Source organism: Rutilus rutilus (assembly GCF_951802725.1).
Source record: "Rutilus rutilus genome assembly, chromosome: 24".
In the NCBI taxonomy this organism is placed as follows: domain Eukaryota; kingdom Metazoa; phylum Chordata; class Actinopteri; order Cypriniformes; family Leuciscidae; genus Rutilus; species Rutilus rutilus.
Window position 1 is genome coordinate 12,659,076 of NC_140228.1, and position 26,889 is coordinate 12,685,964.

Sequence of the window (26,889 nt, forward strand, 5' to 3'; positions counted from 1 at the left end):
TTATATCTCGCAATTCTGACATCTTTTCTCAGAACTGTGAGATATAAACTAACAATTGTGAGATATTTAAGTCCAATTCTAAGGGAAAAAAAGACAGACTTTTTTTTTTTTACCTCAGAATTATATCTCACAATTCTGATTTTATAACACGCAACTGCGACTTTATATCATGCAATTCTGACTTTATATCTCCCAATTGCATATTATAAAGTCAGAATTGCGAGATATAAACATGCAATTCTGAGAAAAAAAGTCAGAATTTCAAGTATATTTCTCGCAATTGCGAGTTTATGTCTCAAAATTCTGACTTTATAACACGCAATTGTGACTTTATATCACGCAATTTTGACTTAATAACACACAATTGCGACTTTATATCACGCAATTCTGACTTTATAACCTGCAATTGCGACTTTATATCACGTAATTCTGAGATAAAAAGTCAGAATTACCTTTTTTAGGTAAGAAACAAGCTTCCATAGTCTGCTGTTAGCTGGCAGATCATTTGGCTTCATACACATACTTAGCTAACAAGAAACGTTGACAAACGTACTCTTCTAATCATTACACTGGGTATCTAGTTAATGCAACTTTTGATATAGGAACTCGAACTCCTAATATTTTACTATAAGAAATTATATAGATATAAATATAATCTAAGCACTTACAGGATTTCACTCTTTGTGAGGTTTCGTTTTGCCGCGTTCAGCTACAGTGCGTGTCTGCGGGAGCACCACAACAACAATCTGTGACGCTGTATAGGAACTCACTCGGCTAATAGCTGCCCTGATTGCTGCCTCGCGCTAGGAAATAAATGAATTACTGTTATAAATATAAAACGTCACTAAAGACCTATAATTTTCACAATTATTTTTAATGTTAAAATATATTTGTCGGGGACCCCCCAAAATCCCAAAATAAATTCTTATGGGGGGTCCCTAATGACTTATGGAGGGTCCGGGACCCCCCCAGACCCCCCTCATTTCGAACCCTGCCCTTTATGTTGGCAAAATGTTCCCACAAAGATGGCAATATCTGAAATCCTTATACACACACACACCATTCTGCTGTTCTGCAAGAACCATATACAGTAGCCTATTTACATTCACTGCCATTCAAAAGTATAAAAAATATAGAACAAAATATAGAACAATCAACTTTTGTATGGCAGTGAATCGTAATAGGTTAAAGTATATACTTGTTGCAGAACAGCAGATTGGTGTATTACGGCAGAAGGGGCTAACTGGACAAAACCTCTTCCCCTTTAAAGGAGCTCTAAGCGATGTTGGGTGACGTCACTTCTTGTTGATGTTCGACATATTGTCAAACAAAACGGAGGCTAGCTCGACCCTCCTCATCCCGTCCCCTCCCCCTCCCTTCTGTGCTTCCTGAAACAGTCATGAACCATTTAGAAAAAAACAAACTGGATTTACCCATCTGTCCAGCAAAAACAGAGCCACCTGAATGTCGGATTGGAAGCCCTTCTGCGGGTGGAGTTCTCGCCAGCTTTTGAACGCTTTTCCGAAGTAAATTCGGGACTTCGCATTCCATTCTTTATTATTTGTTCATCAGAACGTCGTCTCTTTGGTCGTGTGTCGGCCATATCAAAATTCTCAGGAAGATGCAATTTTAACGTAAGTCGTTGTTAGGACATCTCTTCTCTAGATAACTTCCCTCTTCATGCTTCTCTCTCCTCCACTCTGCACACCCCCTCATGTGCATGCGCACTAACCCCCCAACCCCCACCCCCAAATCATTCTTGTCGGTTATTGGCTGGAACACTGTTTGTTATGTTTCGTGGCCAAGGCTGGGCCAGTTTGTTTTTATTGCCGCTTGTGGAGCCTGGGCTGTCTACAGAGACCGTGTTTTCTTACAGTGTGTTCAGGGGACAGGCAGCTAGCGGATAGTGAGGAGATGTTTGCTGGATATGACAAAAAAAATGTTGGCCTAAAAAACGCGTGACATCGCTTAGAGCACCTTTAAGTTATCATATCTTACCTAGATGTCCACATTTCTCCAGCACCCACTGAAAACAGGTGGAGCCACCTGTGTCTGCTAATCTGTGACGAGTTTCTCTATTCTCTCCTGCATGGGTAAGCTTGGTTTAAACAATAAATACTTGTTTTCTCCCAGCTTCTGATGTTAAAACAGGAAGGAATTTTCAGCTTGAAGTAATAATGCTGTGCTGTAAGTGCAACACTTTTGGCTCTTCTTCATTTTCAGTTTTATATGTTGAGTTCAGAATTAATTTACCATCAACATATTTCATTCCAAAGACAACCTCTGTCCTCGGTCTATAATACACATTGTCCTGTCAGTGCAGACTATAAATGGGCTGTAGATAATTGCAGGGGGGGTTCTCTAATAGCGGTCAGGGTGAGCAGAGACGAGGCCCTGTCTGATGTAGGCACTGAGCCTGGTTCATGAGTTCTCTTTGTTCCTGTGTGAGTGTTTTTCTATGGGGCATTAAACTTGTCTGTCCCCCAGCCTGGCAATATGAAGCCAACCTGCCAGAGGATTATTATGGCTGGAGAAATGGTCAAGCTTGATGAATCCAAAGGAAATTGGCTTTGAAACAGCCTCATCTGCTTGGGTCAAAGCCATTACTTGCTATATCTTCTAAGTGGATTTTGAGTGTTGCAGAATTAGTTCAGAATTACCTCCACTGGACAGACATTTTGCCGCCTGCTTTTGTGAAGCAGCAGCCAAACGATGGCCATTTTTCAGTAATTGCAGAAGTGATATTTTAATTATCCGGACACTCTTACATGTATATTTTCGGTGGTCTTCTCAATGGCAGTGTGTCAGAGTTTATGCTCTGTGGTTGACTGCGAGAGCAATATCTGAAAAGAGATGAATTTTAGGCCTGTTAACGCTTTGTTAGCCATACAGTAGCACCATAACATATCTTGACACTTATAGGCCTTTTTTTTTTTTTTTTTTTGCATTGCATTGCATTGCATCAATGACACATAAATCTAGTGGTGTCTAGATGGCTGACCATGATGTGTAATATTTCATTTAATATTTATTAATATTTATTTATGAAGAATCATGACACTGAAGACTTGAGTAATGGCTGCTGTTTCAAATTCAGATTTGTCATCACATGAATAAATTACATTTAAAATGATATTCAAATAGAAAAGAGTTATTTGAACTTGTAATATAATATACTTGTTTAATATAATATAATATAATAATTTAAATACAGTTTTTACTGTATTTTTCATTAAAGAATTCCACGTTTCATGGTTTTTGCTATCAAATGAAATGTATACAGTTTTGGTTGAGAGTGACTTAACAAACATTTTGGTGGAATGTACTGTAAGCATGTTATTTTTTAGAACATGCATTTTACCATGCAGCTCTGCAAATTACACCATATAATTATATTTATAATTTTTTTTTTATTTTAAACACTCATACTACAGTAATTGCTTTTTGTTGCTGTTATCGAGCGCCTTTGCAGACATTCCTACTGTGACAGTTTGGTAAGTATATTCAGCTTAATGAACCTTGACTTTGTAACAGTGTAACATCTATCTATCTATCTATCTATCTATCTATCTATCTATCTATCTATCTATCTATCTATCTATCTATCTATCTATCTATCTATCTATCTATCTATCTATCTATCTATCTATCTATCTATCTATCTATCTATCTAAATGATTTTTGAAGGATCATGTGACACTGAATACTGGAGTAAAATTTATAAATATTTAAATATATTATTTTAAATTATAGTAATATTTAACAATATTAATGTTTTACTGTATTTTTACAGTACACATGCAGCCTTTGTGAGCATAAGAGACTTTCAAAAACATTTTTTTTTAAATCTTACGAACCCTAAACTTTTGAACGGTATACTGTACAAGTCTATGTACTGTGTTTGTGGCAAAATAATAATACAAAAACACAAGATAAAAACAACAATAGATCAAGTAAAAAATCAAGTGTAAATTAGTGTAACAAGAAGTATTTGTGAGAGAATGATCAAACGATTGTTTTCCATGTTTTGATGCAAGGTCATGTTTGAACTGCATTAAACACCAGGAGAACTCAGAGCAAATCTACCTACACTTTCAGTTGCGTCTCTTCTTCATGCAAAGATACAAGTGCCCTCCTTTTGTCCTTGTTCTCCTCGTCACTTTTCACATGTTTCTTCTTCAGCTACAGACAGACACTCACGCTCTTGTGTGCTGTCTTCATTCAGAGGTTTGAAGGTCAACTCAACTCATTGTAGTCTTCTGACATTGTTTGCATAAAAATGGTTCAGTCTAGGTGTTTGTGTACAGTGTCAAACATACAAAATAAATGCATTGTGAGTCAAGTCAGCCCACTAAAGACAATCGAATAAGAGTTTAAATGACACAAAAGGCCCAACGAACACATGTACCGTGCACAACAGCCATGAAGGCCGAGCGCACACTTTCACCCCATTGTAGTGCGATACTGAACGTGGTTGTATGCACCTCCTCCCCCTTCCCTTTGCAATCACGCATCAGCTTTTACTGAGGTCTATTTACCATCCGCTCCTGATTGAAAACACTCATCCTCTCTGATTGAAAAAGGCCACACATATCAAGACGGAAGGACATGCCATTCCTGAGAGCTGATTGGCTGTGAGGAAGAGCCCTACACCACGCTCTCGTGAAGGGCATTTTGGACTTGTCATATAGGGGCTCGCTTAATTACTTTACCCAGCCCTATTTTAAAGTATCTCTCATCCCATGTCTCCATCCCGCCAATTATTCATCACTGAAGTGCCGTTACTAAGGCATTAGGTGGTCGCCATGAAAATTGTTGCTGGTACTGGAGCAATTAACGAATCCATTAGTGTTATCTGTAAGGAATCGCATGCTCTCTGCCCACTCTTAGTTTTTAAAATGTAACCGTGCCGGTGCCACGAGGACAGGCACATATTGTACATAAGGGCAAGTCTTATTCCATCACGTTGGCTACTTGTCAAACTTGTATGTTTAATTCAACAGCGTGTCATTATAAATATACATATTTAACTAATTCATCATCCGCTGAGCCTTTTAATTAGTGGAATAGATCAATGTTTAATGTTCTCTTTAACAATACATGGCTGCAGTATTTTAATTCGTGTCATAACTATGTTGATGATGCCTCCCCATGCATGCTGGAGCCTGAGGCCTCTTATTTCAGCTTTTGTATATGATTAAATATTTAAATGCTGAACATAAGCCTATGTCTAATCATTTATGTTCATTTTTAATCTTTATTAGCAGAGCATCACACTTAAAATTGCATACTTTGTCAAAACTGCATAACTTGTCACACTACTCTTTCAAACCTGTAGAAGGTCACATGATAATAACAATCGACTGGGATCATAAACCCACTACTTTTGGTCAGGGGGAGACACTTTCCTAAGTGTTGGCCAGTCCACTTCTGCTACCAATTAAATGATGCAGCAAATCATCATTGTTAGAGAAGAGGAGTTCTGTTACTATTTCATCATATTTGCAATATTAAATAATAATAATAAAATAATTGTTATATTGTGCAACAGTGACTGCCCCCTTTTGCAGCGTTGCTGGTTCTGGAAGTATTTTTTCCATACATTTTTCCCATAAGGATTTCTTTGTTAAAGAATTATAAGACATGAACCCAGCCAACCAGCTGTGAGGTAGATCACAGCATTACAAACTTTTATTTTAAACAAAACATTTTTTGAAAATCGGACAAAAAAGACAAAGGTACAATAGCCTATATAAGTATATAATATCTATAAAAGTGTCAACCTAGCAACTCTATTGCAACATCTTAACAACCACTCACAAAACCTTAGCAACCCCAAAGCGATGCCCTGGCAACCATCCAGAACACCCTAGCATTTTGCACAGACAAGAAAATGGTAAAATCTAGTTAATATTACAAATAATTTTAGTAGATCTTGCTTTTCACATGCACTCTAGTCTTCTGTTGATTCATCTTCGGTTAAGATTCCAGGAAGTGATCATCCACCAGAGACGTCCAAAGTCTGCACAAATGCACACATTCATCTCCAGCCTGTCTCTTTTTTTCTTTCTCCACTCTTTCCTATCTGTATGTTTTGGATTAGAATAATTCTTTAACCCATATCTCTGGTGAATGTGGAAGCCTCCCCATTTTCAAGCTTGCGGTGTCAATAGCTGCTGTTTAATCCTGATCCCCCGAGCACCAGAGGTTGACACATGATACAACCGAATTGTCTTTATTTCAGTGGCAGAGTGACATCCCTTCCATTCTGTTTGCCTCTCTCTAATCCATGCAGATGTGAAACCATTCAGTCCGAGGTAAAGAAAATTGACACAAATCACTTTTGGATCCTCGTGTATGTGTGTGCGTGTGTGTCGCAGGGGGAGAGCAAAGACCACGATATACAAGACAGCTTGCATCTGCATTGTCGACACTTTTTTCAGCGCAAAAAGAGGTTTAATATTCAAAAAGGCAGTGATGGGTGTATGTGTATATGAGAGAGAGAGAGAGAGAAAGAGCGAGAGAGAGAGAGAGAGAGAGAGAGAGTGAGTGAGAGATTGAGTGGTCTTACGAGCAAACAGCTTTCTAAAGGTGCTTAACTCCACAAAGCTCCAAAGCACTATTCAACACCTATTCAATGCCACTGCCAAGATTAAAAAACTGGCATGTAGAGAGTCGTGTCATCCTACAGATCCTCATCTGCTTTGTAAGTCATCCATAAACTACCATTTAGCTATTTACAGAAGACCTTTCTGATATTCACATCATTTTCCTGTAATTAAACACACAGAGTATCATGCCCTTATGCTGTAAAAAGTGTCACTTCAGTTGGAGAAAAAAGATTCTGTGATTGGTTACAAAAAATGTTTCTAGTTGGATCAATGAAAGTACTGTAAATAAGTAGTTCTGAGTGGTGACTACTGCAAATAGAAATAAATAAATTTCTGGAGTGGAAAGGCTATGTAAATGTGGTTCCCTTTCAATACGGTTCACTCACATTGCGTTAGTAGCTTAGTATGGGGAAAACACGCCAAAATGGACGGGGCCGACTGCCTGTTTAAGTCACACATAAAGCCATTTTCATTCGAATTTTTCTCCTTCAAGTGCGAAAGATCATCTCCTCGCTGACTCCGAAGTGAAGAAGATAGAAGCCTTTGTGCTCGCTGTTGAAACAAGCCCCAAGCAGCGGATTAACAGCACTTCAGTAGCTTCAACTGACATGGTGCTTCTCCCCTGCGGCTATCCGACGACTCTTTAAGAGCAAATTCCACTTTAAAGAGCAAATTTTAAGCAATGTTTGTTGCAAAATATTGCGCCATGAGTGTGGCTCATGCAGGGCTCCCCTGTTTCCTTCGGATGAGGGAGGCATCGCTTGCCTGGGATGCGTCCACGCCGAGGTTGCTCTCACAGAGACCAGCTGTTCTCACTGCGAGAGCATGAGTCTCGCACTGTTGCGCTCATGGTTCGCTTTCTTTAAAGAGAGTGATCCCGTCTCACACACTCTCCCGTTCTCTTCCCCTATCGAGCCGAGACAGAAGATACAGCGGAGCCACAGAGCAGAGCAACAGGGCTGTAGTGAGCTCACGGTGGCCCAGCTCCCGCATACGTCACTCTCCCCTAAGCATGCTGAATTTCCAGTGCTCTTAACTTGCTAAGACCAGTGCCCCTCATCTGGTGCGAGCGCCATGGTTTCAATTGGTGGCTCCAAGGAGGACATTAATGACGCTATGTCTCTGTCTGCCTCTGAAGCGGAGGTCTGGGCGAACTACACTTTCTACAGAGGATCAAAAGATGAATTGCTGCTTCAAGTTCCTTCTGTATTGTACTAACTTTTACTGATGCAATTAACTTACTTTAACTGTCTTCGAATGTTCTTACGGCAACCATTTTTTAAAGAAAGCTACATAACTAATAGCAGAACAATGGCGGCTTCAGGCCCATCCTCGATTTGAGATGTCTGAACCCCGCCCTGATAAGATGGCCATTCAAAATGCTAACTTTAAAACAAATCCTCTCGCAGATTTGCCAAGGGGATTGGATTTTTCTTAGCTTTCCGGCAGTCATCAGTTGTCACGGACACTCATCACACCTGTTCGTTATCTCTCATCGTCCCTATGTATTTAAGTTGTACACTTTAGCAATGGACACTCCGCCAGACCAAGCCCAAGAGGAGGCCATTCCCCTGGTGGAGTGGGCCCTAACCCCTATAGGGCACTGCAAGCCCAAATAATTGTAAGCCAGCACTATTGCGTCCACTATCCAATGAGATAGTCCCAGCTTCTAGCAGCCCCCTCGAGTAGTCTCGATCGGACAGCATGACAGTGGCAGCCTCTATAAATAGCCAAGTTCTCGACCGCTAAACAATGTGGCTTGCTGCCTCCTTCTGTGGGCACAGCGTAATCTTCACCCAGTGAGAGTGTGTCAGATATCCTGTCCTGGAACGGACCTCCCCCGGGAGTGTGGAGACTCCAGCACCTGACGGTTCGCATAATCTGGAGCATTTTCACGTAAGCAGAGGTGGACCTCTTTGCATCAAGAGAGAACTCCCACTGCCAGATGTTCTTACCGAAGGAAGGAGATGCATTGGCCCACAGGTGACCCTCTCTGCGCCTTTATGCTTTCCCCCCCGTTAGCTCTGCTCCCTCAGGTCATCATTGAGGACATTGAGCGCACTAGCATGTTCCGGCAGTCAAAGCAAATATGTGTGTGCTTCAGAGACTACTCGAGGGGGCTGCTAGAAGCTGAGACATTGGATATCTCATTGGATAGTGGATGCAATAGTGCTGGCTTACAGTTATTTGGGCTTGCAGTGCCCTATAGGGGTGATGGCTCACTCCACCAGGGGAATGGCCTCCTCTTGGACCTCCACCTCGCCGTCCACCTTTGCCATGTTTTACAACTTGGACGTCCCTACTTTTCAGGCACGGATATTGTCTGCTTAGCCAGTCCCCAACCTCTGTTTATTTTGGTGGCATCAAACCTTTTAAGTTCCTATATTTTATGTAGCCTGCTATAGGGCCCTTGTCACCAAGCGTCCCCAGCTATGGGCTTGCTGGAGCACGGTGCTTTGATTTGCGTTCCCCATATGCATCAGCTACTGACGCAATGCGAGTGAACTGTATCGAAAGGGAGCGTTTCGGTTACTAACACAACCTTGGTTCCCTGAGATAACGGGAATGAGCATTGCGTAGCTTGCTGTGCTACTGCACCTGCACACGAGTCAATGCTGCCGCTCTTCAGTCGGAAAATTTAGATTTAAATGGCTTTCAGCATGACTTAAAGGCAGCGTAGGTGATTTGTTCCAGACACATTTTTTGTTATGGTGGTTGAAAATCTCTTCACATCCTAATAGCAAACACTAATTTATGTGGTCTAAATGTATTTATATGTATATATCTCGTCTGTGGAAGGCGTAGGACCATATAATGTTCATCCAATCGAATGCCAATGGTACGATGTCCTACCTGGCTGTTAGCGTGTATTTCCATACCACCGTGCACCCTGCTCGCGCAGACATCACACGTCATCAGCACGTTTCATGCTATGCAGAGTTAGACAGACGTCAGTCAGCGAGCACCACAACTGAAACAGCAGCCCCCTTTACAGTTCCTCCTGAACCAAAACAATGAGCTTATGCTGAGTTCACGACATGACTACAATAATTTGGAAGAGATGAAAACCTTCAATGGAAACACTATCAGTGCCGAAATGATTCTGCAGCATTCAGGTGGTAAAGGCGTGAACCAATCAGGCTTCAGTATTCACAGAAAAACGGAGCATTTGTAAATAAACATGCATACAGTATGTTTTATATTTCACAATTGACAATACATTTGATCAGTTGCTCTGTTCAAAAACGTGTTTCCTATGTGGGCAACATTGTAATGCGCTTTTGACACGAAGGCTGGTCCAAGGGTTGGCAATTTAATTTACCTCAATTTAGATTGTTAAAGCAAGAGAAGTCAATCTAATAATGTATTATGTTAAATCCAGGTTCTGTCTACTGTTTTATGAATACTGTTAATTCAGAAATGCACTTTTCACGTTTTTCGCACACTATATAGTACAGAAGTATGCCTATACATGCTTCCTGGGAATCAAACACATGATGTTCCTATCAGTTAATAAAACAGGAAGACTGTAACCGATAAAAACCCATTTTCAAGTTTTGGGATTATTTTCGTACATTTACTTTTGGCGACTTTTCTTATATGTATGACAATTAATTGTTACGAATACTTCCCTACGTCGCACCTTCTCTGTTTTGTAAAGGAAAATGGCTGTCATTCAATTGTCTCTAAATGCAGCTCTTTACTTCCTTCTGGAGCTTGTGATGATGTGTCTGTGAATTTATGTGACCAATTGTCCGGTTCTGATCGATAGATCTGTAGATTCTTTTGATTTCACACTTGTGAAATCTCATTAGACTGTTGCCATAGAATAATTTCTGTGCCGTTGAGCCTTTGCAGGCGGCCATGTGCAAACATTGGGAGATGACTGCTTGCATCTCAGAGCGTGAATGTGTGTATGTGGCACAGTTGTGAAAAATATGGGATATATTGACAAAAGAGCTGAGCCCGCCTTTAACATACATTAGACAAGGTCCTCTAAAGCACTCTGTAGTGCAGCAGTAATTGACACACTGTAGTGAACGCTGTGTGTATTTCCTTCTCTCTTAATCGCCTTTCTTTAATCTCTCTTCTTGGTTTGATTCTTGCTGTCTCTCTCTTTCTGTCTCTCTCTTCCGTCTCTCTCTGTAGTTGTGCATACAGAAAGCCACTTATTGGTGATTATTCAGGAGTGGATTTGGCTGCAGAAGGGAAAGTGATTTTGCTGTGTTGGCTTTGATGAGGCAGAATAAACTGTCAAACATATGGGGGCAGGTGACAGCGTGATGGACGTAGCCAGGGCAGAGAAAATCGTACCAGATTAGCACTCCCATATTTATTAACCATCAGTAAGGGAGACTGAGAAACAGACAGGCTGGGAGGAGATATGCCTTGTCATTTACGATGATGGAAATGGTCTTATCAGTTTACTTAAGGCTCCAAACTGAACATTTGCATTCGATACATGTTTTTACAAGACCTGAAAGTCTCACTTATGCATATTTTCACTGTTTTTGTTGTTGACTTAGGGGGAAATAGTGTGTGTATGGTACAGTGACCCCATCATTTACACTGTTACCTTACCTGTTTAGGTTTGTTATTTACTGAATTAGATTTGTGCATTTATTACAGGGATGATAAGTAGGGTGGGGGTGTGGGGGTGATCTTCAGCATCTTCAGCATCTTCATTATTCATCATAACCAAAAGGCCAAATGGATCTGAATTATTTAGTTTATTGCTATTATGACATTCTTTCAATCAGAAATAAAGGCCTCTAAGTACCTTACAGAATTAAATAATGTAATTCAGAAGTACCTCATTACCTTTTTTTCTGTTAATATTCATATTAATTTGACAATATTTTGAAAATATTTTTTCATTAATGACACCTTTAAAAAAAAGACAAATATACAGTATACCGTTAAAAAGTTTGGGATTAGTAAAATTTTAAATAAATTAATAAATGAATACTTTTATTCAACAAGGATCCATTACATTGATCAAAAGTGACAGTAAAGAAATGTATATTGTTGCAAAAGATTTACATTTTAAATAAATGCTGTTCCTTTGCTCTTTCTATTCATCCTGAAAATGAGCATTAAGCAGCACAACAGTTTTCATCATTGATAATAAGAAATGTTTGTGCTTATGCACAAAATCAGCATATTTCTGAAGGATTATGACACTGAAGACTGGAGTAATGATGCTGAAAATTCAGCTTTGACATCAAAGGAAGAAATTATAGAAATATATATTTTTTTTTTTGTTTTTTAAATTGTAATAATATTTCATCTTTATAATAATATTTAATTTTACCTTATTTTGATCAAATAAATACAGCCTTGGTGACACTTTTTTCAAATAAACATTTAAAAATCTTACTGACCCCAAACTTTTGAACATTAGTGTATATCAGATTTATCTTCTGCAATAATTTTTACCTTAACCCAGTATTGGGGCAGGATGGCTCAGTTTCATGATATTCTACTTTTTTTAAGCAACTGATTGGAAGGTCATCTTAGTTGTGGCCCATAACAATGCTAATGCTAAATGCTAGATGATAAATTATCCAAACTGAACCTGTCTCAACCAGATTTGTTTGATTTCTCCAAAGAAAGGATATTATAATGTCACATGATGTTACCCCTGTTCTGTGGGATCAGCAACCAAATCTTACTTTAGTGGACAACATTATCTTCTCTTTCATTTCATTGTACACTATGCTGCTACACAGAACTGCACAACCACACACACACACACACACACACACACACACATATATATATCTTGCCCTGCACCCCCCATTAGGAGAAACAATCTAAATGTTAAACAGGTTCCCTCCTGAAGTGGTCCGCATTCCCCCTCCTTTGAGAAATTTGGCCTGTGGTGCTTTTGTCAAGTTGCCATTGTTCTGTCCGACACACATGGAAACAAAAGAACGATGTGCAATTTGGACCTAATCATAACATCTGTACTTCACTGCTATTTACATTTTCTCTATCAAGGCGGAGAAGAAATGTTAATTTTAGATGGGTCTTTTTATGAGTGGTAATTACTGTCATTAAGAACGCTCGAGAGACTCCGGGGGAGCCGGGACTGTGATGTAGTTTGACGTGTTGTATAATTAATACTGAATTAATGTCTTACTTTATGTGGCGCTGGAAGAAAGGCCCTTAACAGCTTTGAGAGGTGGCTTGTGCCGTTGTCACTGCACTGCATCCGAGAGAGCACACACACACACACACACACACACTGTAAATCAGGGTGGTCTGGTCTCATCTTTTTGTTTGTGTTGATGGATTTGTCACTATGAGGGCTCACTGGTTGTTACTGTCTTGTTGAATGTAGTAGTGTAGCTTTCTGGCACCTTCAAATTCGGACACTTGAAACATTTTGCTTCTACAAAATTGTACCATGATTTTACTATAGTAATGTGATTTAGATTCATAGATCAAACTGTATATTTATTACAGGGATGAGAAATTAGTTGTGGAGTCTGTGTGTTCCATCATAATGTGAAGAACTCAAAATGTAATTCACTAACAAAAAGTAATTTTTTGAACATCATGCAAATGGGTGAGTCCAGATGTTCCCTGCTCCAGTACATCGAGTATGTATTGTGGATAACTGGTTCTTCCCTCAACGTGGAAGAAGAAAGAGGAAGCCCAATCCTGCTTCAAATATTGAGTCACACCAAAGGACATATCAACCTTCCAGAGTATTTCATTTCAACTATATCAAAGCATGGTAACACCACAGTCCTGTTTTGTAATGCACTGCTATTGAATAAATGAACAATAAAATTAATCTTTTTCTGAAAAAGTTCTGAACGAGAAACTCAGTCTCTGTGTGTATGTGTGTGTTTTAGGAACAGAGGCGAGTGTAGCTTCCAGCTACAACTGAGGCGGCTTCAGAAAGCCTGTCAGAGAAGCATCCAGAGAGTGAGAACTGGGACCTATACTGTTGGAGGAATTTGACTTCAGGACACAGGAGGTCACAGGTCAAACAACTACACTCTTAATTTTTGTCCTTCTCATACTTTTTGATGTTCAACTCACAAACACACACTGGTCTAACACACTGTGCACCTGTGTGTGGGCTGCCCTCCAGGCCACCAACCAAACCAAACCATGACATATCTGATGATTTTGGATGTAGCACAAGTACCAAAGTATTACCGTATTAGCATGCAATGAAATGACATATGCGCAAAAACTGAACAAGCACATTTCCCCAAATAATTCTCATTATTATAATGCATATGACCATTTTTTGAATTCTCATTATTCTCGATGAAGATGCTCATTAAGTCATTTTTTTTTTATTGCTACAGTAGTAAGTTATTTTAGTATTATTTATATAATTTAATCGTTTTTATTCATATTTTTAATTAGGTTTTATTTTTACATTTTCAATTTTCGTTTTAATTTTAGTTTAGTTATTTAGTTAAATATTTGTATTTAATATTAATTATATTATATTATATTTTTTTACTAATACAATTTTTTTTTATTTAATACTAATAATATTAATTTAATTTAATACTAATATTACTATTTTATTTAAAATTTTACTGTTTATGGTTAATTTATTTTATTTCAGTTTTAGCTGTCATTTATTTCAAATATAAAATTACTGCTTCAACTATACATATACATATATGTTGTTGTCAAAAAGTTGCATGCCTATTCCTATATTATTCTTAAATATGTTGTTGTTCCATGTTCAATAAAATAAAATAGAATTTAAAAAATAAATAAAATTAAAGGCTGTACAACAAATACTAAAACAATACAATTTTATTATTAATGGGTTTTCTTTAGGCATTATGATGATGATGATTTTTTTTTTTCACTACAGTAGTCAGAATTGAGGAAGAATATGCTTAATTATCATGACAATGTCAGAAAATCTTAAAGGATCGTATTCTTATCTAGATTATATAGATTCTGAGATGAAATCTTACCTTGACATCTCCACATGTTTTTATGAGATTTGCTAGGGTATTCTGGTGGAAACTATGGTACATTTGTATGGATATACATCTCTTTTCACTGATTCTGCAAGCTGTAAATTCAAATATAGTAGGCTCACAACCTAGGAAGATAATGCAGCTAAACATTGAATGCTCTATTCAAAGGAATCCCTGGAAAACCTGTAAGCATCAGTTTTATGGCACTCGTTGCGTGTTAGAATATAAGATCAAATGCAGGCACACATGCTGCTCTATAACAGCGTTTCTCTGGAGATGACTGAGACGTACCTACAGGAGGTGAGATAACTGACAAACCAAATGCACATGCTGATAACTGAAATTGCTTAATCTCCATTTTAATCATCATGAGCTGCCACCACTCGCTCTCCGTTTTCTCTTTCTATCTGTCTGTTTCTTCTTCTCTTTCCCTCCCCCTCTCCCCCATTTGCTCTCTATCTTTCTCTCTCGATCTATATAATCAGCACATGGAGTGCTGGATGTAGCATATATTCACACAGTGCAGCCATGCATAGAACTGCCTCCATTAACTTAATATGCACAAGGTCCAGTGTTCATACAGCCTCTAGCCATTAGTTGGAAAATCATATAAAAACATTTGACACGTAGCTCGAGAATAGCCACATTATGGAAAAATGGAAGGAAGACAGAAGAATGAATCGGCAATTGAATTGAGTCATCATTTGAAGCTCCCCTCTCTCTTCGTGAGTTTTTCGAACTGCGTAATTCTGACAAGTGGTGTCTAGACAGGGTATGTAGTGACTGTCTCAAAGTCCTAACAGCTTCTGGAAAAATATTAGGATTGTCTACAGGAGTCATGAATCACCACGGCACACAGCAGTGCTTTATATGCACAACATATGGCTTACAGAACATTCAGAGGGGATTCTCATTTCTTCTCCCACTTCCTTTTTCACTCTCGCGCTATCCTTCAATTTCACTGTCTCAATTTTCTCTTTGCTTGCACGTCTCTCATGCTCTCCACTGCTGAAAGGACTCCAGCATTTGTTGGATTTTGGAGACTGGTCTCTGGAATGGGATTGTAGGTGTGATGACTATCACTATGACGATGGTCTATCACTTTCTTGTTTTAAGCATTTCATCAAATGTCAATGTCACTTTTATTAATATAGCACTATTAAAACAACACATGTTGACCAATGTGCTTTACATCATAAAACTAATTTTAGAAAGATCTATGCTTAAAAATAGCATTTTTAGATTTTTTTTAAATAGAAATATTAGAAAGTATGTTAACATTCAATAAATTATACACTTGTCTGTCTTTTGTGTTTTAATTGTATTACTTCTGTATGTATTTCAGCTTGGCCAATAAAAGCACTAGACCTGAGGTTGAAACTAAGAACATTTGTTCTGCATTAGTCTGTGCCGTCTGCTTTTGTTTCAGGTGGGGTCTCCTGTATTTTGATTGAATCCAGATATGAACTTCGACCATTTTTGCAAAATGTTTAATACATGCATGCCTTCTAGGAGAGCCAGAGAGCAAAAAAAGAGAAAAATAACTCCAAAAGTAGTTTTAAGCTGACACCAATATACGCTCTCACCGGGACTTGTTGTGCACTTGGAGCCCAGCAGAAAATCAGGATCAGGAGCTCTGTAATTGAATTCACCTGATTAGAATTCCACCCCCTCGAGAGTGCGGGAGTCTCGTGTATGGTTAGCATAATAAACAAGAAAATCGGAGACATGGGAACGCGGGAACCACTTCTTCCAAGCATACTGAATCAATTAATAGCATGTAGAAGGAAACCCTGATTATGTGAGCAGAGAGCCGGGCCAGTGAGAGAGGAGACTGGATTCTGGGCCGAGGTGGTTATTATTAGTGATGGAGAGAGTGTGTGTTCGTATGTGTGTTTTTTGGGTGTGCTTTGATCCTGTCTCTCCCTCGCACAGCTGCAGCGGTTAAGCTTGGCCCCGGAGGAATCCCACATAGACACCGTTCACCTCTGCCAGGAGAGCACACCGCTGGTCAGCAACCTCAGTCGCTGGATCAAAGAGCAAAAGTATGTGGAGCTACCTCAACATGGACACGCTTAAATGCGCACACACCGTGTCCAGAAGTTTCTCATCCAAATTCCAAAGTTCCCAGGATTCTCACGCCCCCTCTTGTGTGTCACATGGGTACTAAGGCTGGGAGGTGTAGTGAAAAAAATGATATACTGTAAATGATTTTTTGAAATGAATGTATTTGCTCTGAAAATACTTTCTTTTTTTTAAATCCTAAACAGTGATTAGTCAAGTAGATTCAAAATTAAATCTTTAGAAATATTATTTTAACTAGTAAAAATAGTAAACTAATCAATATATTTTTTCATAAATAATCATAAACCTAAATAAAACTAAACCAATGTTGCAAATATGTATGAATGAAAATGCATATTTTTCATATTAAACAGAACTTAAACAGTTGGGCTGGTGGTGCTTGAGACATTATTGCATGGCCATTTAGTGTTTCTTTGGGAAAAAAGGGGTATTTAGATAAGTATTGCAACAGATTAAATTACAGTATTTTATTTATTTGACTAAATCAATTTACGATAGTCAAAGACGTCTTCCAACGCATACTAACCATGCTGTCTGCACTCGCCCAAAGTGATTTGCTGAAATCAAAACGCGGACAGTGAAAGGTGAGTACTAGCCAATGACTTTGGCGCCTTGTTTTAATCCAGCCCACTGTAGAGGGTTTTCGTTTTAACGCGAATGCTATTATTTTCTTTGAACAGCGCCTACAATTAAGTAAAACGAACTTAAAGGGATAGTTCACTTTGAAATTAATTTTTGATATGGTTTAGCTTACCTCAAGGGCATCCAAGATGTAGGTGTCTTTGTTTCCGCAGTAGTTTCAATTTTGATATTTTTAGGTCAAACCGTTCTTGTCTGTCAGTCATATAATGCAGGTCTGCGGTCACTGTCTCAAAACACAAGCACAGAGTCCAAATTAAAACAATTCCCCACGTCCAAATGAAACAATTCCCCATCATAAGTACACATTGATGGCCTAAGACACGAAACGAGCGGTTTGTGTGAGAAAACGAACAGTATTTATATCGTTGTTATCTCTTGAAAACAGCACACGTCCAAATGATCTGACGGCGCGGGCGGGTATAGATATATACATAGATGTCGCCTTGGCTACGGTTTCGTTCCAATGAACTGCAGTAGCGAAGGCGACATCTAGTGTATACATCTATACCCGCCAGCGGGTACGGTTTCGTTCCAATATACACGTCTATGTATATATCTATACCCGCCCGCGCCGTCAGATCATTTGGACGTGTGCTGTTTTCAAGAGATAACAACGATATAAATACTGTTCGTTTTCTCACACAAACCGCTCGTTTCGTGTCTACTTTCGTGTGTACTTATGATGGGGAATTGTTTCATTTGGACGATGGGGAATTGTTTTAATTTGGACTCTGCTTGTGTTTTGAGCCAGTGACCATCGACATGCATTATATGACTGACAGACAAGAACGGTTTGACCTAAAAATATCAAAATTGAAACTACTGCGGAAACAAAGACACCTACATCTTGGATGCCCTTGAGGTAAGCTAAAACATATCAAAAATTAATTTCAAAGTGAACTATCCCTTTAAATCTTATCATTATTCTTTAAAAACTATCACTCCGCTCTGTTTTTGCATGTTCCAGAAAGACTGACAAGTCTGTGAAATTATGCCAACAGACTCCGACTGTCACGGGTGGTTGCTGGCAGACAGATGAGGAAGGTTTACTCTCTAAAGATCTAACAGGAAGGCAAACGGATAGCAACACACACTGAACATAGACAATACCGAACACTGAGCTGAAACAGAACTGAACATATATACAGGTGTTAATGACGGTGACTGATGAGTGCACAGCTGAACATGATTAGTGTCCGAGACAACAAATGAGTGACGTAGGCAGGTGATGACAAAACATAATGAGTCCAAACTAACGTGAATGTGACAGAACACCCCCTCCCGGTAGACGCCTCCTCCTCGCACCGTGAAGAGAAGATGAAGAGGATGAGGGGATGGCGAAGGGGTGGCACAGACAGGCAGATGAAGGTTCTGGGGGTGGACGGACGACCGGGGGGAGGACGAACAACAAAGTCCAGGGTGGTGATGAAGGTGGAGTGAGCCAAGGGGTGGCCTTGAGCAGGGGCTGATGGAGCAGGGGCCCACGGCGGCATTGACGGAGGGAGGAGCCATGGAGGAATACTGATGAGGGCCGCCATGGGGCTGACCGGAGAAGACAACGGTGAGGATGGAGCCCACCGTGCAGCCGATGAGCCGAGGTGGTGGAGAGATGGTGAAGATCTTGGAAGCTGCGGCTCCGTCGCAGCTTCCAAGATCTTCACCATCTCTCCATGACCTCCCGAAAGCGAGGTGGAGGTCCGGAGGTCTGAGGGCGAGATGGAGCGACCGAGGGCGGAGGTGGAGCCTGAGGTAGGGCGGAGCAAGCCGTAGCAGAAGGGGTGGAGGACCAGAGAGCAGCGGACGGTCCGCAAGTCCACAGCGAAGGTGAAGCGATGTCTGACCTCGGTGGAGCCGACATGCCAAGGGAGTCCAACGTAGGCATGTGATGACAAAGCATAACGAGTCCAAACTAACGTGAATGTGACACCAACACACACTGATCTGACAAAACCCAATGAATTGTCTGTTGGCGCGGTGTGAATTGGCCTTTTGGAACTACTTTCAATGGGCGGAGCAATAGGGTAGAAGTAACTGTCAGTACAGTATTATCCAAAATGCAAGTAAATGTAAATTGCTTGATTATTGGGCAACAAAGGCTTTGATGCTTTAGTGCTGTCACGAAACTATCATGTAAACATAAAGCCTTGCCCTCTTTCTCTACTGCGGTGTACTGTAGATCACTTGCTCGTTCAAGTTTCTTTTTTATTTTCTTCTCCCCATTATCCTTTTTCCCCATTTCTCTCAGCCCTCCCCTGGTTGCTATTACCGTTCATATTAAACACGTTTTCCCTCCAAGCACATCGACAAGACCTCATTGCAAATGAGCTTCATAAAACTCAGCGCATAATTCATATCACTTTTGAATGGCGAACAATGGCTTTTTATGGTGGTGTCTGAGGTAATGCTCATTGAAGGGTTATTGCCTAATGATGTGCGGCCCGGTGGCACGACAACCTTCCTAGACCACCCACATTTTGTGGTTTGTTTGAATAATAAAGAATTATATTAATTTGGCTAGTTAATTAAGAAATGTCAAAAGAAAAATATCAAAGCCCCCATGAATCCCCATGCAGCCTTTTTGAATAGCAGGGCATGCTATCTTTAGAGGTCAACCTTACTTTCCGTTCTCATTTTCCAAGTCTGTACTTGGAGAAGGCACACATTTGCTATGCTTTGTTTCTCTTTGTATCTCTCTTGCTCTGATTACAACTACAGTGTTTGATTTGCAATTTAAGGCCAATCATGATACAATCAGCTCTGATGAAAGCCATTGAGTCTCGGATCATTGTTGTTACATGCTGTTTAGTAATGCTTTATCGCCCACAATTACCTTCCTGGGGTCTAAACTCCACAACATTCACACACGGTTATTGAGTTCCATTTGTGCCATGTTGTTCAAAATCGAATGACGTTGCTTATCCTTCATATGATAGTTCTGCCTTTCAAATCCAAAACAATCCACGATGACCTTGCCTTCCATGTTTGTCTTTGCAGTAATATGATTTAGAGGAAAGGAATATGAATGCGGTGAAAGGCCTTTGTTGACACCTCAAGCTGACCTGCAACACCCAGCAAGTCAATTCTGAGCATTTAACACATGGAACAAGTTTCTACATCTACCTCTTGTGTAAATACAAAGTGCATTGCTTGTGTTTGAGAGTTGTCAGAGTTTGTTTTGGAGATTTTTTTAAGGTTTCAAGTCTCTCTTCACTCTCACAGCTCCTTTTGCTGAGTCTGCAGCGAAACCCGAATTAGAAGCATTTAGTCAGTTCATGTTTAGCTATACAAGCAAAATGATTGTGCCATTGCGTTCCAAAATGTGACAGATCACAATTCATAATGCTATGCAATTACAAATTATGTTCTCAGCATGGCCACCTGGAGAGCTATTCCAAACATTTTCTATTGTTATGATTTTAAAGAGAATCGTCTTGAGCAAGTAAGATAAACTTGATATGTTAATAGTAAGCTGTAAAAATTATATTTTTATTTTTTGTCAAATCAACAATGAATGCAGTTCAGATAACATAATATATTGAGTTTCTATTTATTAAACCAATCTCCTTTATTGTATTAACTAAGATTTTTCATTTCAATGAACTCAAAATTTAAGGCAACAAGGTAGCTTACTTTTTTAAGGTAAACCAACAATAATTTTTTACAGTGTACCTGGCACAGACTTTTGGAGGTAGGCTACCTCTGTTGCCCCCATTTGGTACACTGTGAAGCAATCTATTTTTAATAGTTTTTTTTTTTTTGTCTAATTTTTCAAGTTTGGATTCAAGTTTGTTTGATGAACACATGAATTGGCTGTGTTGACCAATATAAAGTGGTGCTTCATCCATCACTGTTGACAATGGACCTTGTTTACACGCAAAAGTTGGCAGAAGCTTTTCTAATATGTCCCTGCCTTAAGATTGCATATGGTTTCAAATAATGTGGCTTTAATATAAGTGCATTTATCATATTATTTTTAGATATTTATATTGACAAGCCAAAGACTAATAAAAACTCATTAAGACATTTTCCTCAGACTATAGTTTTACGGAAGTTTTCGCCACAGAATGAAAAACTAAAAAGGTCATTGCGACTGTTTTTCTCAGAATTGCGTGATATAAACTTGCAATTAGGAATTATAAAGTCAGAATTGCAAGATATAAACTCGCAATTGCAAGTTATAAAGTCAGAATTTAGAGATAAATAGCGAGTTTATATCACAATTTGGAGAAAAATTGTGAGATGTAAACTTGCAATTGCGAGAAAAAAAGTCAGAATTATAAAAATAGATAAAAACCAGATAAAAAGAAGCAATTACCGTTTTTTATTTATTTATTCAGTGGTGGAAACAAGCTTCCATAACTACAGTATCTTAAGTATTTTTCAAAAGGAACCCTAACCCTTTTGAATAATTGTTTATTATTATTAGCCAAGCATTTGCAACCTATTCTATAGAAAGCATTATAAATAGATAGCCTACTTTACATTTTCAATTTTTTGGCATTCAGATTTGCTTGTGCTGTTCATCAGATCTGCTGGTAGGAGGCTGGCTGGACGGTTCCAGCACTGACAAAGCAAACGTATATTTATCGGTTTCTGCTTCGTTTATCCTAAACAGCTCGCGGCGTCATTCATTGTCTGAGGTTCTTTAAAAGTTGCCTTCACCTTCTCACACAGGATACACTTGAGCAAAAGTCATAACATCGCTCCATTCAATTTACAGCTTCCTGTTAATGAATCCAAGCAGTCACTCGCTGGACAAGCTGAAGACTCTATAAATGTTTGAGGTGCTCTCTGGTTGGCTAATGGTGTTCGTCAAGGGCTGTTCATTCACTGCTTTCTTGGCTTCGCACCATCTTGTCAATTTGGCTGAGGATAGTCTCCCGCTTTCAAACAAAATCAAAAGGCCTGAAAGCCAAGTGGTTTGTTAGCTGAATGTCGAAGCGATACTATTCTGCACCCCTCATTTAGATGGTCAAGGAATCTGACATAAAGCGCACATGGAGCCCGTGTAAGCGTTAGAGCTTCCCGTTCTGGCTCGCTCTCCGCACCCTTAGCTCTCTTCACACTGCACCAAATGAATGGACGGCTCTGATGTGATATGTGCTGTTAGCTGGGAAATGAGGATGCAGAATGGCCATTATAAGAGTGAAGAACTGTAGAAAGTAGAAAGAGAGAAGAGAGAGATGATGCTAGTCTGCTTGCACTGGAAGATGAACGTATTATGAATAATGCCTCTATTTTTCCATCCAATTCCCAATTCCATCTCTCAGCTCATTGTCGCGGTCGCCCCATTACTGCTTCAGTTTTCATCCCCAAATTTGATATTGGAGAATTGATCTCATATTTATTTAAAATAAGATTATGTCTTTATTAAAACAGATTTCTTTTCTCTCCAGTCTGATCCATTGAGATGAAAGGAAATTATTGAGAACACACCCATCTATCATGCCATCTCAAGTTCAATGTATTCATTTACAACTTCATTTGAGTAATAAATGAACACTTGTAACCCATAAGGCATCTTATTCTTTCCTTGTTTGTGAAGAGGAGGTAGGCATACAAATGAATGTTTTAAAGCTGTGTTCTGACAGATGCCACATGCAGGGTTGTTATACTAAAAAAAAGTTAGAATAAAAAAAGTATGTTATAAAAAAAAAACATTTCACATTTTCATGTTCTAAAAAAAAAATCAAATTTATGAAAAATATGTATTTATTTATTATTATTGTATCTTATAAATGTGAGATGGTATGATCCCTCTCAATTTGAATTGGCATACCGGTTCTGTGTGCATCTTTTCAGATGATTATAATACTAACCCATCTGCTGAAATGCCTGGTGACTTGTGACTGAGTCCAGATGGATGATATGAAATGCTACAAGATGGCTGATAGCACCGTAGCCATTTATCTCACTCTCATTTTAATTCTTGCTTATGTTTCATTCCTCCGTTTTTCTTTTCCCTGCTACTTTGCATGATGAAGAAATCCCAGTGTGGCATAATGTAAGACATAATCACTTTATCTGGAGCAGGTTTCAGACAAGAACATGTCCACTTTCCTCTGCCATTTCAACAAGGACAGCTGGCACAGCTCCAAAAGATAATTTTACCCCAGAGAATAGAGGATAGAGCGAGCGAGAGAGAGAGAATGCATGTATGCATGCCCTGCCAATCAGTTCAGCTTCTCTTTTACATGCCGTAAAGAGCAGCACATCAACACAGATTCCTAAGCCAGCCATCTCTGCTCCTAATGGACATGTTTGTGAGGAAATGAATAGCTCTTCTTTTCCATTAAGTGTATTGGAGGAATTAGTAGTTTGAGCGTAGCCACTGCAAACCATGTTATATAAAAGTTCCATCTCTAATGCATTTAACTTTTTTCTCCCTCTTTCCTCGCCATAGATGGGAATAATTTGTAACAGATGAGGCCTAAACTTTGGAGAGAGGCAGATGTCATGCTTTCTGGAATTTACATTTTCTGGAGTCAACAGCCAACTGAAGCACTCTGGCTTTAGTTTTGCGTAAGTCTGAACAATTATACGATTTTTCTTTGTCCTCCAGATGGTTGATGGGTTTTTCATTTGCCCCTGAACTCTGGCAGCTTTGTTTAATGAATGCACATATGTTATTGCTCCATTCTGTGACTCATCTCTATGTCTTATTTTCTTCATTTCAGTGATGTCATCACTGTGCTAAAAACATAATAGTCATCTCTGTAGTTAGAATGTTCTCTGCCTATATTTAAAGAGAACATTCTTTCATCATTTATTCACCCTAATGTCATAACAAACCTGGGTAATACTTTATTTTAAGGCGATGTTACTATAGGTACTTAGTAATAACAGTAAATTATGCATAATTACAAGTAACTTGTAGTTAATTAATATTAATCAGTTCTTATTTGAGTAATTACAATGTAACAGCGTCACCTTAAAATAAAGTTTAACCCAAACCTGTTTTACTTTCTGTGAAGCACAAAAGAACAAATGCTCCAAAATAAAAAATAAAAATAAAAAAAGCACCACAAGTTTCTTAAAAGTGGTCCTGTGCTGGCTTTGGAGCCATATAATAACTTTTTAAAAGGCAATATTTTTAAATGGATGCAGATAATGAAATGGAATTTAATTGATAAGAGAAGATAAGATTTTTTTTCCCCTTTTTTTTTTTTTTTTTGGTCTGTTCATTATACAAAGCTTCAGAAAATGTTGAATATAAACCTATAGCGCTTTTCAAACCCTTTACCAGCGCTGCACTCGTTATGTTCTGTCTTCCGTTTATTTTTTTATTTATTTTTTTTATTATGGTGGTATGATCTTATGGATTTATGAATGAACCGCTCGTTTAAAATCTTCCCGGTCTGCTAACATTTGTTATGACATCTGCTTCAAACATTACAATGCTCATGACAACTTTTGTTAACTCTACAATAAGTAAATCTACTTCACCAGCTAATTACTCTTCGGCAGCGCTGCCATAGAAATATACAGAGCTACAGCAAAAACTGAAGTTCAAACACAAAATTCTAAAGATGGCTGCGCTCTTGTTTTTCTAGGCCTATAGGACACAAGTTAAACTGGATGATACTTTTATTGTGCTTTCTTTAACTGTTTCTGATCATATGAGAAATTTTGATAAAAGTGTCCATTTCAGCCCCTTCTGAAAATGTATAGTATAGTATAATTTATATACTATTACAGTACCAGTCAAAAGTTTGGAAACACTACTATTTTTAATGCTTTTGAAAGAAGTCTCTTATGCTCATCAAGCCTGCAGTTAAAAAAAAAAAAAAACACACAAAAAAAACAGTAATATTATGAAATATTATTACAATTTAAAATAATGGTTCTCTTTTTTAATATACTTTAAAATGTAATTTATTTTTGTGATGCAAAGCTGAATTTTCATCAGCAAGTACTCCAGTCTTTGGTGTCTTATGATCCTTCAGAAATCATTCTAATATGCTGATTTATGATCAATGTTGGAAACAGTTGTGCTGCTTAATATTTTTTTATAACCTGAGATACTTTTTTCAGGATTATTTGATGAATAAAAAGTTAAAAAGAACTGTATTTATTTAGAATAGAAATCTTTTGTAACAATATACACTACCGTTCAAAAGTTTGGGAACAATAACTATTTTTTTTTTTAAGAAATTAGTACTTTAATTCAACAAGAATGCGTTAAATTGATAAAAGGTGATGGTAACGATTTATATTGTTAGAAATGTTTTTATTTTGAATAAATGCTGTTTTTATGAATAAATGCTGTTAATGTTTTACTCAATGAATCCTGAAAAAAGAATTCCAAAAAAAATATATTAAACAGCACAACTGTTTCCATCATTGATAATAACTGAGTATCAAATTATCATATTAGAATGATTTCTGAAGGATCATAAGACACCAAAGACTGGAGTACTTGCTGATGAAAATTCAGCTTTGCATCACAAAAATAAATTACATTTTAAAGTATATTAAAAAAGAGAACCATTATTTTAAATTGTAATAATATTTCATAATATTAGTGTTTTTTTTTTTTTTTTTTTAACTGCAGGCTTGATGAGCATAAGAGACTTCTTTCAAAAGCATTAAAAATAGTAGTGTTTCCAAACTTTTGACTGGTACTGTATATTTATTAATATTGTGAATTAGGTATAATATTTATATATTTTTGCATGCGCATTGGCTGGTCCAGCCTGAAAATAAGCTTTTACAACACTATTTGTGCATAAGAAACAACACTTATGGGACAGTTTATGTCAGATTTTGTTGCTGATTTGAAATATGTTATTTAATTGTGAGTTCGGAAATACGTTTTTGAGATTTCAGGATTTCCCCATTCAAGTAGATACTATCTTGGATGCCCGAAATAGCTGCCTGGAGGCGTTGCAGATATGGCTGCCGAGTGAACAGACCTTCCTTTTGATATAAGTTGCCCTATACCATAGATGGCTATAGTATTGGCTATCCAAATATAGATGCTAATCTTACAGTTTATTAGGCCAGAGAAATAGACGGTGTGAAAGATTCAGAAGCTCTAACTGTACATATGAAGAACAAATCACTGACACAAAAGTTCAGATGCTGCCCTCAATTCCCCACTTGTTTATCAAAAGTTACATTGTTCCCTCCCAGCGCTACAAAAAAAGCTATGCTAATAGTTCTCCTTACAAACTGGGTCACCTTCATCCGTCAGTAAGCGTACCTCTCAGTCACCACTTATAAAGATCAGTACCTCTCCGTACTGAGTGTGCGGGGCGGGACTGTCAGCAACATCTGACAGATGCACCGTTTCGTAGCGCAGCTGCGACACGTCGCGTGCTTCCCTCTGTGTGATCAAAGCCACGTGATGAGTTCTGGTGTCAGGCCGCAGCGTCCCGTGGTCCCTACAGTGAGACTTGAGTTTTGTGTGCCATCACCACCTGTCAGGCTGCAGCCCGGCTGATGCTTCGGATTGATTCGCCTATACAATGTGTTTGGCACCATTGATGTTTTATTAAGCTTGTCGGGAGTTTCTAGGAAGCCCTGTTTAAACGTGGGTGGAGATGCTGAGGAATGTTGGCTCCCATTAGTGACTAAGA